This window comes from Sander lucioperca, chromosome 7 (assembly GCF_008315115.2).
Source record: "Sander lucioperca isolate FBNREF2018 chromosome 7, SLUC_FBN_1.2, whole genome shotgun sequence".
Lineage (NCBI taxonomy): Eukaryota > Metazoa > Chordata > Actinopteri > Perciformes > Percidae > Sander > Sander lucioperca.
In genome coordinates, this window is record NC_050179.1 from 20,010,457 (window position 1) to 20,026,511 (window position 16,055).

Below are 16,055 nucleotides of genomic sequence, written 5' to 3' on the forward strand. Positions count from 1 at the left end.
GTTTCCATGTACTGACTACAACTATTATATAAATAAAAGCTCATCACAATCACAATACTAATGTAGAAATTAGATTTATGAAGCCATACATTTTTCACAGTCATTTAGGTTTACTTCATTTGTGTCTGCAGAGAAAGAGAGCCATACTGCAGAGAACCTGGCTACTGCTTAGAGAGCAACCTTTGTTCATGCACACAAGCCAAAAATCAAAGCCACACACACACACAAGCTGAAGCTCCAGTGGTGCAGACTGTAGAGTAAACAGGATCTTTATGTGGAGATTTGCTGAGAGCAGCAGTGCGGCTGCATGGGATGATGTCACCTGCCACTGGGCTTCCCACTCAACTTTAAGCATAACTGTCCTTCATAGAGGAGACAATCAGGCGTATGTGTAGGACAGAGAGAAAGAGAGCGTGTGCAGAAGAAAGAAAAGGTAATAAGAGAGAAAGTGTGTGGGTCTTCGTCGGCTCGTTGCCAGACACTGAAGGTCGCCGTCTACATGCCTCCTTGTGGTTGTAAACGTAGTGAGGCAGCCGGGAAAGGGAAGCTTTGATTGAGCAGGTGATTGCTCAAAGGCCGTCAGCCTTCACCTGTTTCCTTTCCCACCTTTCACTCACTGTAGGACACATCTAGGGCTGCAACTAGAGCTGGGCAATATATCGATATTATATCAATATCGTGATATGAGACTAGATATCGTCTTAGATTTTGGATATTGTAATATTGTAATATGGCATAAGTGGTGTCTTTTCCTGGTTTTAAAGGCTGCATTACAGTAAAGTGATGTCATTTTCGGAACTTACCAGACTGTTGTAACTGTTCTATTATTTGCCTTTACCCACTTAGTCATTATATCCACATTACTGAGGATTATTTATCAAAAATCTCATTGTGTAAATATTTTGTGAAAGCACCAATAGTCAACACTACAATATTGTTGCGGTATCGATATCGAGGTATTTGGTCAAAAATATCGTGATATTTGATTTTCTCCATATCGCCCAGCCCTAGCTGCAACTACCAATTGTTTCAATTGTTGATTAATCTGTCTCGACGATTAACTATCAACGAAATTATTATTATACAATTAGTTGTTTGGTCTATAAAAATGTCAGAAAATGGTGAAAAATGGCGATCAGTGTTTTCCAAAGGCCAAGATGACGTCCTCAAATGTCTTGTTTTGTCCACAGATATTCAGTTTACTGTCATAGAGGAGTGAAGAAACCAAAAAAATATTCACATTCAAGAAGCTGGAATCCGAGAATTTTGAAAAAAAATCTAACCGATTAATAGATTATCAACAAAGTTGGCAATTCATTTAATAGTTGACAACTAACTGATTAATCGATTAATCTTTGCAGCTCTACACACATCAGAAAATCATTTTTAACAGGGCATCGTGTCACAGAAGGGCAGGGTTTACCTTTTCGGTTTACGACATCAGGACAATTCAGAACTGGTCAGGTAAGTTGCAAATACAAATTACAGGAACACTTAATTACAGCTCTTTGACTGCTGTCATTGTCTTAATCAGTCAATCACCGTCCTGAAATGGCAAACCCCACAGTCCTCTGTGCCTTTGGTGAGAACGTTTAAGTATTTAAAAATACAACTCAACTCAGGTGTGTAAAGCAACCTCAGAAAAGGGACTTTCAAACACCACAAAGGAGAGGCCATAGATCCAAAAATCACTCTGTTGCATGAAATATGAAACTACTGCAAAAGCTGCATTAACTGGAGAGGTACTATCCACAATTTATGTCTCTGCTCACTTGCTGTATAAGACAGCTTTAACTGGTCTTTATTTCAGGCAAAACGTTCTCTCTTTATCTTTTTAATCTTTATTGCACTAATTTTTGCATCCAGCACTGTCACAAAAAGGCTATTGTTTATTGTTTATTTGAATCCATATTAGTTGTTACCTTAACCAACAACTACGGTAGTACAACTAAAAAATGCCTGAACTTATTCTACATACAGTACACAATACAGTAGTTTCACTTCCATGCAATATAACAATATTGCTAGCCAACTTATAACATTACATAAAAAACAACCAAACATACAGTATGATATTTAACACCATAAGATGGTACATTGGCCAAAATACCATAAATCTCACTTAATTTAAAGAGAATAAAGATAGTTTGTTTTCAAGGCCTTCTTTCCAGGAATAAGGCCTGAAGCTGCTGTTTAAAACCCTTCTTCCTACCTTACAATACTTGCATGTAAGTATGGCAGACCTTTACAGTGAGGTCTGGCTTTATACATCACAATTTATTTGATTGCATCTTTGCCATTCATTTTAAACATCTCCACAGCACTTACACACAACATAAACTAATTAGGTACTGTTACCATCACACTTAAACTGCACTATATTATACTATCCCGCACTTCTACTGCCGTCATAGAAAAGACACTTCATGCTGATATGCAAGAAATCACCTCTGCGGTACGGGGATTAGTGCAACAGAGCTCAGCTGGTGTGTGTGTGTATGTCAATAGGGGAGGTGGGGTGGGGGGTGCAGGTTTAAAGAGAAAGACTTAACACTGTGGGACCTGGAATGATATCTGGATTTCACGCAACTGTGATAGACTTAAAGCATGTGTGCATTTTTTAGGCGAGCGAGGCACCTAACTGTGCAGAAGCAGGACATTAATATGCAGAAGTGGATATTAATATACAGTCCTGGTTTTCACAGCATGTTTGAGGACTACTGCATTTTGGCCACAGCCTCAAAACTGCCTGGCAACATTTTTAAAAAAATTTTTTTAAGAAAGCTCTGTATTACCAGTGCAGGATAAAAAGGCATAACAAAGATCCTCCGTGGTATGGTATGCTTTTACACTGCTTTGCAGTACATTGACGAGGTACATTTTTAGTATCAGAAACCCTGCTAGAAGTGGTTTCATGCTCTGCCTATTCAGCCAGACAGGACCACCTACAGCACCAGACAAAGAGCTCAAAGCACCGTGTACTTAAACTGAACACCAGGCCACAGACGGGCTGCAAGAAAACCACGAGCACATGCAAACTGTGCCACAGTCAAAAACGCATCCATCACTGATAAAAGCTTGGACTTCCTCCTATCTGTGGGGATTGAATATTTACTAATAATGTACCAATATGTCTTTATGTCTGTGCAGCACTGAAACACTCTGTACTCTGCGTGACATAAAGGATGGGGTTGCTATGGTGACTGGTAATGGAAGCGGAGAATTAAAGTCATAATCCGATTCCAGTGGGATATAAAGCTGGTCTGGCTGACTAAAAGATGCCAAGAGGAGGGGCACCAGAGAGAGACCCACTCGCTCAGCATCCTGCCACCCGTCAGAGACGTCAGCATGAGGTTAATTCACCGCCAACCCAACCGGTGAATTAAACGTTTGCTCTGTGCCTCCATCCTCGTGACTAAGCACAAGCTTCAAAAAGGGTTTATGATATAATTATTCTTTACCCAAAGGGATAATTTTACCTCTTTTAAAGTGTAACCACCACTTAGCCAGGCCTTTAGACTCTGTTAAATTGCACAAAGCTGCCAACTCAGTCTGGGTTAAAAATCCAACTTGCGTTTAGAAGATATGAAATATTAATTAGCCCAAAGCTGAGTTGGAAAAGAGAGTTAGCCCCAGTTCAAGTGCAAAGACTTTTAGCGTCTGTGCTGCATCAATTAAGTCAATAAATAAAATAAAGAATAGCAAATTCTATTCTTTTTTTTTTTTTTTTTTTTTTAAATGGAAGCTGACGAATATGTAGATTTTAACTAAGTGAATATAGCCCAAAATCAGTTGTGAATGTACATATCTGTACAACATAAAAAACTATCCAGTGCACTAGACCCACAATTCAGATAGGAAAGAAAAAATAAATATGCCTTAAACCTGTCAAACATCTTAATGACACATCCCGGGGATTCTAATCACTTGAACACAAACGCTTGTCCCTCTGTAGGAGACAGAGCGGGAGGAAACCAAACCCCCAACTCCTCAAATTCTTCCTGCAAAGCTAAAATGACTGAAACCAAAACATTTCTGCACAGCAAATTGATATTACTGAAAAACAGTCGACATTTTATGTCCTCATATACAAACATGCTACCAAGCTTTCCCTGGACAGAGAATTGAGACTTGGACTCAAAGTGAGACTTGACTGCTCTGAGGCCAGACTTATTAAAGCAAAAACGTTTAATTCACAAGTTTTGACCTGGTACAATCCCAGAATAATAAATAAATCCGACAACAGACAGGCCTTGCATAGTCACACAATGGTAAATGGACTGCCTTTATATAGTTCTTTTCTAGTCTTAGCGATAACTCAAAGCACTTACAGCCAAAAATTGAAAATCATTAGGCCAGGTAACAAAAACATTATCAACACAGCTTTGAAAGGAAGTTGTTGAAATGGCACGTTAGACCTGAATCTTGACTTGTAATTGGCTTATTAAAGACTTATGACTCATGTCTTCAGCTGTCCTATAAATAAAGACCTAAAATGGCCAAAAAAATTATCAAAAATAAATAAATAAATAAAAGACTTATGACTTGACTTGCTGTCAAGGACCTGAGACATGAAACTTACTCTGACAGACTTGACAGACTTGCCACAAAATACAGGTCTGCACTCAAAAACTCTGGCGTGCTATAGCAAGAATAGGGATAGGATATCAAACTCAAATATGTTTTCCTAGAACAGAGGATCATAAACCTCAATTTGAGTCATATTTTTAAATGGTTTTATCCATAGGTTTTATCTCCATAGACATGCGTGTTACTAGGTGTGCTACAGAGAAACAGTAAATGCAGAGAACAAATTCATCACATATTTTTTACACAAGGCCAGAGCTTGCAAAAACAAGACACACACCCAGGCCTCTGCCAGGGCACACTGCTGTGTTGTATAATCTGCACACCAAGTTCATGGAGGCCGCCACTGCCCTGCTGCTGACATTAGCTTGTTGGTTCATCTTCTTCTAATAAAGCTTTGCATATACATGGATGTCCCACTGATCCTGGAGCTTGTGAGCCTTTTGGAAAATGTGCTTTCAAAAACAAACGAGGCTACGCAAAGTCCCTGTGGCATGCTGATAACGGCTTTATTGCTTCCTGCAGGTCAAGGGTCAGGGAGCAGACCACCCCATCATTACCAGGGGCGGGCAGAGGAGGGGAAGGTTAGGCGACAGGAGGTGTCAGGGATCATCTGTAGCTGTCGACATGGAGAGGAAAAACTGGCAGGCAGGCTGGATTGGGGCAGGGGGGGGATTTATTCCCCTCAGTGGCACATTTTGTATGCACACAATGCATGCACAATTATTAGGAAAAGGGCTTTCTTTTGTTGGTCATATCTAATTCTGGATTTTGATAAGCCAACTTGCATGCCAAAAAACAGCTTTTGTTTATAAAAAGGTATAAAGGTTAACTGTGCTGACTCATACTAACAGAATAAATAAGACCAGTACTAAAGATAACATCAGGCATTTTAAAATGTCAGTGCAACCTAAATGTAGTGTTTGAATAAACCTAGAAAGTATTTTTTTGGGTCACAACCCAAGGTTTATTTTCTTGAAAACAAAACCTTTTTTTTGCATTGTATTTGTTTTACTTATATTCCTACTGGCTGTCCAGCTACAAATGAGCCAGGATTCACATGGATCTGTTACTTGCAAGCTTACAGACTTTTGTGGCAAAGACAGTCAACCGTTTCTCTGCAGTTCACTTGGAAGAGCACCGTGAAAATCTTCAGTCCCCACATTGCTGTAACGTTTAAATCGCCTGTTCACACCTGCCACAACAAATCTGACTGAAGCGTAAAATGTCCCAGAGTTTGATCCAAACAATGCCTGGTGTGAACATGGCACAGAAAAGATAGCAGATCAGACTTTTAACTCTAAATGATCACATTACTTAAAAGTAATGGTACAGCAGTATGTTTAAAGCCTCCCTCTAGCCTGCACTTTATTTGTGGACACATCGGTGTGCCATGAATGATGCATCCTTTATTAGGAGTGGAAACACTCATCCAAACACACACGCACATGTTGAACCTAATATGAGAGGTGTTTAATTCAATTTGGATCATCGAGCACAACAAATAAACTCTTACTGTATACAGCAGTTACTTTCCACGGCTGATAAAATGCAATGCTATTTACGTGCAAGCCTAAACATTAATTCCCAACATGTTTATATCTGTCAGCAGCTCGGACGCACCGTCACCTGTTGGGACACAGATGTTGTCCGTAGCGTCTCTGGTTCTGGCTCTGACCACGGAAACAGTGACGGGACAGCTCGCTTTAACGCAGCGTAATAACTCCTGAAAATAATGTCCATCTCGCAAATGTATCTGTCTGTGCAGTCATCTCAACCATCGAATACAGCAACAGAAAATAATACTCACGGCTTTTTTTTTTTTCTGTGAAAAAATGTTTCGCGGTATTGGTGAATTCTCAAAAAAACAAAACACCACTAAATGTTGCGTTAAAATGCGTTGTAACTCACATTACTGAGCTTGTAACGGGTAGGCTATAATATTACCGAACTGTAATTAGTAATGCGTTATATTACTGCGTTACAGCAAAAAGGAATACATTACTGTAATTGCGTTACTCCCAACACTGCTAGCTAGTCAGAAGCAGAGTATGAGGGCGTGCCACGCTAGCAGCTAGGCGAGCATTATAACGTGTTACAAAGTGACCACGTTTGTCTCTGAAGTAAAGGCTGGACTACAATAGAGCTGTTTGGAGCAGTTTGTGAACAGTGTTTTCTGTTGGAGATGGTAAGTCCCTTTGGGGTGGACTTTGGGCTTTTTCACTTTATAAACCTTTAATGTAGACGAAAAAGATATATAACACAATAAAGGAAAGGGAAAAAACAAAAAGCATAATATGAGCACTTTAAGTGTCACAGAAATGTTTAAATGCTATTAGAGAAGCTTTCCAAAACTCACAAATAATAGTATTTTAAAGATGTTTGAAATGTGCACAAAATGTCTGTATTAGACATACAATTTCACTACAAAACGTATTGTATATGCCTCTCAGTCAGCCTTGGATTTGTACTATGACACAGATGAGCTTATTCCAGACCACTTGGCCACACAAATATTAAATACATATATCATCCAATTTAATTATAATTAAAAAAAGCGAAGAAATAACAGTATGATATATGTGGCTGCATGTTATGGACTCAAACATTCCACTTCACTGCCTGCTATGCCGAGTCTGGACTGCAATGTCTTTCAACCATGTGGTGTTGACACAGGAGTCCCATCTCTGTGTCAACCACAGGCCAGCGACACAAAAGCTAGCCCTGAGAGTGAGTGTGAGTGTGTGTGTGTGTGAGTGTGAGACACATCAGCCTGCCGCCATCTGCAGCTTTCAAGGCAGCCAGATAGCAGATAATAGGTTAGGTAAACACATCAGCCGAGGTCGAGTAGAAGTCAGTTCAGCTATACAGTTAACCATTTGTCAGCTATACGATTTTATTTTCTTGCCATTATTTGCCAGCGGGTGGATAATCAACACCGAAACGTTTAATAAAGACACCACCCACGCTGAGCGTACGCACCTGCAGCAAAATTCCAATTACTAACACCTTGTGAAAATGCAGATTCAGACAGCTGCTACATGATGCCAGCAGTTGGTGAAGCAGGTCATTTACATGCACTGCCTTCCGCGCTGTTTAATCCACGGCTGCATTTTAGGTGCAAGACTGTCTGACACAGGAACGTGTCTGACAACCTCACTGTACAAAAGGTGTGAGAAGAAGCTGTTGTATCGTTCAAGTGGCTGCCTGTGTGCTTGTGCCGATTGTATTGTATGGATCGTTTTTTCTTCTTTCTTCGGTTTTTAGCAAGCAGATATTAAGGTGACTTACATTTTCTCTTAGAAAGCTTCTGGTGGCGCTGCATGTCCGCCTGCTGGGCCCCGTTAATCAGCTCGAGAGACGAGGGAATTACAAACCAGTTTATTGTCTCTTTTCCATGGATCTGACGCCCCGCGTCTCTGCTCTCCATATGCCTGCTCATCAAGACTTTGCTCGGCACTCCATAAGTGTAGTTAACGTTATGGTTATGATATGGATTGGGATATTAAAAGAGAAGATCATAATGTTAAACCGAAAACATGATGCTGGGATATTGTCACACCAAGCAAGCACAGACACATAGACACAGACCTCAACCTGTCTATATTGTTTCTGTTTATAGTGTGTATATATTGTTTGTTTTTGTTGTTTGTTTTATATGAGTAAGCACATTGTGAGCAATGTATAATCCAAAGCAAAATTCCTCGTATGTGTCCTCATACCTGGCAAATAAAGCTGATTGCTTGAATATAGGAGACATTGCTATTAAATACATTCTTTGTTTAAATATTTTGAATAAAATAGTCACACTCTTTTAAAAATGTTTATTCATGTAACTTTAACTGTATTGCTTGCAATGACAAGGGCGCCACCCCCCTGGGCGATCAGATCGCCCATCGCCATTCTCGAGTTACCTCTATTGGACGATATGAAAATAGAAACAATCTCCTAACCCTAGCTGCCTTAAAAGGTTGAAACTTTAGGATTTAACTTCATCAGTCTCACCAGTGTGTAATTCTTTTTACATTACAACATAATGCAATTATGGCTAATTTCTCAAAGTATCCTATAAAAACGGAGGCAGTGGTATCCTAGATGAGCACTGAAACAATAAGTGAAATCTGTAACAATTTGGTAAATGATGAATCACTGAAGTCATTTATCAAGCAAAAATGCCAAATAATTGCCGTTTTCAACAACTTTTCTGCTTTTCTTTTTTGGTTTTCGACTGTTGGTCGGATAAAACAAGCAATTGAAAGACATGACGTTGGACTCTGGATATTTTTTGCGATGTATTTAACATTTTATAGGTGTAATGATTCTTTACGATTAAAATAAGTGTTGGTTCCTGCCCCATCTGAGATGTTACCGTTGAGTACAACGTTTTTATTATACCACCTCAATCAACCCATTAGGCTGGTTTTTAATAAACTGGCTTAAAGACGCATCATCTAAATCAGGCAAGTGATGTCGGCGATACCGCAGATAAAACGTCTAATATCACATTTAATGGACACAGCCTGACCAGCGCCCTGCCTGTTAACTGCAGGGACAGCCTCCTGACATAAATAACAAGGTGGCAGCTCACTATGCAAACAAGAGCTATTTGTGACTGTCTGAGGCCTATTTGTGACGTTCTGCTGGCAGTTTGATGATGGACATTAAGTTACATCCACATCCAATTTGTGGCACCAGATCCACATATAGACCCTCATCCATTTTAGCTGAGCCCCTTAACTGGACGGATCTGTACAGTCAGTGAGGAAAAAGGCTGAGTGAGCACACAAACTGAATTGTGTTGGAGTGAAAAAAAGAAGCAAGGAGGAAGAAAATGACAAAAAAGGGAGCAGCGGAGGAAGACAAAAGGCAGCAACATATTTGCATGGGTGTGGTGTACATGTAAGCTCCTCTATAATTAGCTCTAAATCATTTTACATGACCAGCTTGTTTCCTAAGTGCTACATAATGGGGGGGGGGGGAGGAAATCCATTCCTTGTCATAAACGTGTCCACATGTGGCTCCACAGTTGAAGGCTCTCTGCATCGGTGCAGATGCGTCTGGCAGAAATGCGCTGACTCCTTAGAGGTTGTGATATAGATAACTGAGGTCTTCCAGCAATGCTGCGGCCAGTCGTGAGTCTATTTTGGGGCAAGTTGAGTTTAAGTGTAGGCTATGCTTAGCATCGTCTCGGAATAGAAGAACCTTCTGTTTAGCAAGAGGGTCATGGCGGCGGAACAAAAATGTATCAGGGTTTCACTCAAATGACTGTGTTACAGAGCAGCCTGTCACCATGACGGAAGTCAGTTACTAAAGATTCATGTCAATATCTGATCACTGGAGTCCTGCTGCACGGACACTCTCTACTGCAGAGAAGTCTGTTGTCCTACTTTCCCCAACTTTGTTTTGGGTGTTTGTAGGGCTGTAAGGATTATTTTCCTTTTAAAAAAATATTTTCTTTGATTAACCATTTAGTCTATAAAACTTTTCCCAGAGACCCAGGAGATATCTTCAAATTACTTGTTTTGTCTAACTAACAGTTTAAATGTCAAAAGAGAGATAGATATATATATATATATATATATATATACACACACACACACACACACACACACACACACATAATATAAATAATATAAGTCATTTATCAAGCAGAAATGCCAAACATTTACTATACCAGCTTCTCAAATGTTAGAATTTGCTGCAATTTTCTGTTTTGTATCATTGTAAATTGAATATCTTTGGGTTTTGGATTGTTGGGTTTGACAAAGCAAGCAAACCAAAGATGTCCCCTCAAGCTCTGGATACTTGCAAAAGAACATTTGTCTCCGGTTTTTTTTTTTTTTTTTTTTTTTGACAGACTAAACAAGGACTGTACATTTTATTAACTGCTGCACTTTTGACAGTTTAAGCAAATAATCTGAAGGCTTAGTTACAGATAAAGAGAGCATATACCTACCTACCTACCTACCTACCTATATACAGTATATCAACTCTAATGGCAACACTATCAAATAATACTGTCTGGCAGCCTGGGAGCACTCCTTGTAGTACCATAAAAAACAAAGTGATGTAGTTTATCTTCCACTGTAATGAGCAGAGTCTATTCAAAGCTGGCCTCTGCTGAGCTCCACCTGGCTTGCTGGAAACACACACTCCTCCAACTAGTGCTGCAGGCAAAGCAGGTGTTATTCATAGCTTCCGTCAGGGTAACTTGGCTAACACTTTAACACCTTGGCTAACATTTAAAATACAAGCGCGGCACGTGTAGAGAAGTAATACAGTACAGCGCAACGCAAGCTCCCCTTAGGCCATTTCTTTACTAAAACCATGCAAACAACAAAACCACACAACAAAATCACAGCCAACGCTCATCACTCCGGACAAAGCAACAAAGAATAACCCAGACTCCCCGGTGGTGGTGTGGAATATTTAAAAAGAAGAAAATTCACTTTTATTTACAATATAGTCAGGCTATACCTGAAGCTGAATGTTCCAAGTGGAATCATATTTTGCAGTTTGGATTCATGTTCTAAATATTTGGGGTTAGTAGGGTTATCAGTCCACATAGAACAACCGTGAATACTTTGTTTTTTTTTTATTTGTTTTTTTTTAATATAACTTAAAATAATTTAATCAGTCTATTAAATGTCAGAACAATTTCACAATAAAGCAGAGATTTAATTTAATATCGCACAAGACAAAGAAAAAGCAGCAAATTTCACATTTCAGAAGCTGAAACTAGGTAATGTTCTGGATTTTTTGCATCTACTAATTATCAAAATCGCTGCTGATTGATTCTGGTTCCAGCTCTACTGCAGTTAAGGGGCTTACCTAAAAGAATGGGACACTGGTGCTGTTCCACCATACCCTAATATTATTCCACTTCCACACAAACATTGGGTGCTAAATGCATATTTACCTGCAGATTTAGGATATACTGTACTGCAGAAAACATGTTTTTGAAAATGGCATCGCCGTCATATCGAGCAATTCTGGGAAGACCCCCCCCCCGAGTTATATACTATAGGAATTTATGTTTGTTCAGTTCAGACTGAATTTTTGTGTTTGAAATTATTGTGTTTCATATGGTCTGTCAGAGTTCACATTCCCCCCTTTTACTATCAGCAGGTGTTTAACACAAAGTATTCAGCTTAAAGAAGCTCTCAGTGGGAACATGTAAAACTGTATCGACACAAATGGGTATGAATATTACACAGGACTAATAGTTACAACAATGGGAGGAAATAGAGAACAACACACAGACAGACACACAGACAGACACACAGACACACACACACAGGCGAACTCCTGACAGACTGGCTTGGCTCAGTGAATGTGAACAAAGCATGAGGTCTGGAGAGGCTTTAGACCCGTCGGGGCTTTTGTGTTTGCATGGTGATGCCATGGGTAACAAACACGCATCTCAACATCCCGTATCCAAGCTCCCACTGGTCCTCTGCCAGTCCTACTCCTGGTCCTGACCATGTTGCTGGTATTTTTTTCTGCTCAAATAACTATCCTACTCTTACATTTTGTCAGGATTTATTTTAAAAAAGCTAAACCATGATTATTTTTTTTTTTTTTTGGAAATATAATTTCAATTTAAAATGAGCATATTTGTGCTTTATTGTACTTTTTGAGGAAACCTGTTCTTTTCCAGTTTTTTTTTTTTTTTGTCATTCTGCAACCCACTTATCTTCTTAGCTGAGAGACCCCGCGCCTCCGTTTGCACTGTAAACCCTGACAGCTATTGTCAGCTGTTGTCTCTTGTCATCTGAGTTAAGGCCTGGTCATTAAGTAGTAGCAGATATCTGCTCTAATTGTGCAGCTCATTTTAACAAGCTTTTTCTACCACAGTTAACCCTATCTCTACAGTTGGCTTGTGAGCTACAACCTGAGGCTTAGACTTAGCCACTTATACGTACCAGTTGCTGCATGCCTCCATATCATTACATTAAAGTATGCCTGCAACTTAAGCCTTAAGAGGTTTAGGGGCCTATTTAATTTCTTTATCGTCATTGTTATGCCCTCCAGCTGAGCATCAAAATCAAGTTCTTACAGGGGGAAAGAAAAAGAAAGCGACTGAATTTTCATGATGCGATACGTCATTTGATTTTCAAGGCTACTTCATGTTATTGAGTTGTAAATGAGCTTGGCAACAGCAGCCAAATTGCAGCACACAAAGTTATTACAGCAGATATAAACAGAGACCAAGTCACTCCCTCTCGCTTTGATCTGCACTGCTCATGTGACACCGCCTTGAAAATAAATGATAGCTGCTATATACTACAGCATTTGTTGTTTGCAGTAATCGCCCCAAGCAGGCAGGTTTAACAAGTCCTCAGTGGCTTGCATCCGAGCCCTTCCCCTCAATGTACACCTACCATTTAAGACAAACTATTGTGGCGTCTTGCACTGTGCAAATAAGCCCACTACAGTACAACCTATATACTGAGGTGCACTGCGTTTCTCAATGCACCATCAGCGCTCGGCCTTTCTGTGAATGGGTAAACTCAAATGTAAAATGCAAATGTAAGTTGAAAGCAAATGCTTTGAACTCGGTTTTCCCTATGTGGAAGTTTGAAAGAACAGGACGGCCTCTGTTGAGAAAAGCTTGGGTCTTAAACCGATTAAACAACCTCAAGTGGACCCCTCATTCCGTAAGCAACCCTGTTTAAGGTACTATGCAATCTGGGATCAAGCATTATGACTTAAACTGCACATTGCAATCGCTGGTCTCCAAAAAAAGCTCAACATGTTTTCCATTGCATTTAAGCCATTTTGTTATCACACACTTACCCTGCATAGTGAGCATACCCAAATATGTTGGAGCTCGTTGGGTTTATTTGGTTTAGAGAGCAGCTGAGCGAATGAACTGTCACACCCAATTTGAACTGGTTGTGCACGTGCTAGGTGAGACTTGTCAACAGTCGTGACAAACTATTTTTTCAGTTAGTAGCAGTTAAAACATGCCACTGCAAACCTATTACTAGAGCTAGGTGTCTTAGATGGGGAAAAAGCTGCATAAACCCCATTATACTGATTACAACCCTGGTTTAACAGGCATTATTATATCCTGAATGCTTCAGTGGTGTAGATTAGTCAAGGTCTAAAGCCTAAAATATATTATTGAGAAAGATCAACTGTGCTTCTCTTGGTATGTCTTATAAAAAGTACTAGTTTTACATACGACAGAGTGAAAGGCCTACTGTACCGTCCTAAAATCAGAGCTGTAATTTTAGTTCCTGGAACCACAACACAAAACATCCACCTCTTACTGGATGAATGCTGTCCACACTTCTACTGCAATTTGCACACTCTTAGAAAGAGTCTTTTAGAAAGTGCAAGTCATTTTGAACAGATACTTATGTCCAGTTTGGACAAGTATGTATGTGTGTGAGTCTTTAGTTAGTGGCCAGAATTAGTTTAGCAGTTTCTCTATCAGATTTAGGGTAAGAAACTGGCTTTATGTGTCAGTTATTTTGCTTGAAGAAGACCCAGTAGGGTCGAAACGTTGCATTTATATTAAATATGGGAGTTTAAAGCAGTGTTGCGGACATTACATTTTTTTCACTTAAAAGTACTTTTCATTTGTCCTGCACCTGCCAGAAGGTGGGATGTGCACACAATTACTTTTATAAATTCAGTTATTTTGCTTCACACACTCATATGAATTGTGAAATTTGAGACACTGTTTGAGATAGGTTAATAATTCAATATTTATTTTGGATTCTATAGATCCAGTCCTGGGCAACAATACTACAAATTGCAGACTCAAGTTGTCCCACAGAAATTAGTTAAAACACCACAGTAGTCTCAACATAAATGTACCTTTCACAGTCTGGCAGTATTAATTGGCGGGCATATTGTATAGCATTACATCAGTACATGAGTTGTTATTTTATGGTCTCTTAGTGCTACCACTAGAAGGTTTCTTTCCACTAACTGTGCAGCTTCAGAGGGACAAACAAAAAAGGCACAAGCAGGTCACCTGCTAGAGACACCTGACTGTACTACGTGGCACACTCCGATACCCTGCCACACTGGTCCCACTGGTAATAGATATCATTGATTTGTGATTTGCAGAGCGCTCCAGGAACTGTTCAGTAATTAAAACGTAATTCACCTTGGTTGAATCACTTTCCCTCGTCGATGCATGTTCTACTCTGCGTCAGTTAGGCAGCCTGGTGATTTCATGCAACCCCCCCTGGATGACTTTTGCCCCGTTCCTCAAAACAAACTGACATCTATTGACATAGTTGGTGTAGAAATTGGTGTCTCTCAGTCTCTCTTTTACGATGGATTTCTGCCTGTATGAATGTTAAAGGTTGGCACAAAATGGCAGCTCTAGAAAGAAACCCTTGTTTTTTTTTAAAAGTCCAAACATCAAACATGGCTTTTGCTAAAGATAGGTTTTACCCAATTAAACATTTTCTGCTAAAACACGCTGGAAAACGTCTTAGCATGACAATGTTTTAGAAGGAAAATTTCTGAGAATAAAACAACCCACACAAAAACAAACAAAAAGCAGCATCAACAGGATGCAAATGTGGATTTCCCCCTTCAAAATGGAAAATGGAATCAGGAAGCTGTGGACAAACTTGCTCCACATGCACACAAGATGATGATGATGCATTTTTGTGAACAAGTGCGCGTGAGGTTGAGTATTAGACACAAATGAGCAAATCCAAGCATGGACAAGAAGGAAAACGAACGGATACAGAAGAAAGAGACAAGATGAATGCAACAATACAGCCATTCTCTATCATTTCATAATGATCTAAATGTCCCTGAGTGGCCTTGAGTGCTAGCTACAGAGAGACTGGTTTTCCATTATGCCACTGTCACTGTGCCACCTCACCAGCTGGGTGGGAGCGGCCTACTTCAGCACAATAGTACATTAAGCGTATTTACTTGGAGGAAAGGAAGTCTCTTTTCTGATACATCAAACATGTCTAAGATTCTAACAGGCTTGAATCACTAGAGCCATGACTGGGCTGTCTAAAAACAAAGAGCAGACTTGACAGCGTTACCCGAGCTGCACTGAACGGCCCACTGTCCTTTCCTTAAACCTGGCTGTCAGTGAAGCTCTTCTTTCATCGACTAACTGTCTCTCTGCAGGAGGCTTTGAGGAGAGGCCAGGATTTAGGGGAGACACTGGCTGATTGTCTCTCTCCCACCCTCACTCCATCTTTCTCTGATAGCTCAGCCCTTACAATAGATGATATCATCCCTCTTCGTGCATGCCAGAGTCAGTGTGCTGGAGACATGTGTGTGTGTGTGTGTGTGTGTGTGTGTGTGTGTGTGTGTGTGTGTGTGTGTGCATCTGTGCAATGGGTGTGATACACAGAAAACATACTGGGCATCACACTTTGGGAAACTGCAAATCCTAGCGGAGGTAGACCACAAAACAGACCGAAAATATGTCCTGAAAAGTCGGTGGCAGCATGAAGAGGTGCCCTGCTGGA

At 40.0% G+C, this 16,055-nt stretch overlaps 1 protein-coding gene across 6 annotated transcripts in view; it reads right to left on the minus strand.

Annotated features, from left to right (window-relative positions):
* Positions 1-16,055, minus strand: part of kif21a (kinesin family member 21A) — a 54,671-nt gene that overhangs the window by 37,971 nt on the left and 645 nt on the right. The window lies entirely within an intron of this gene.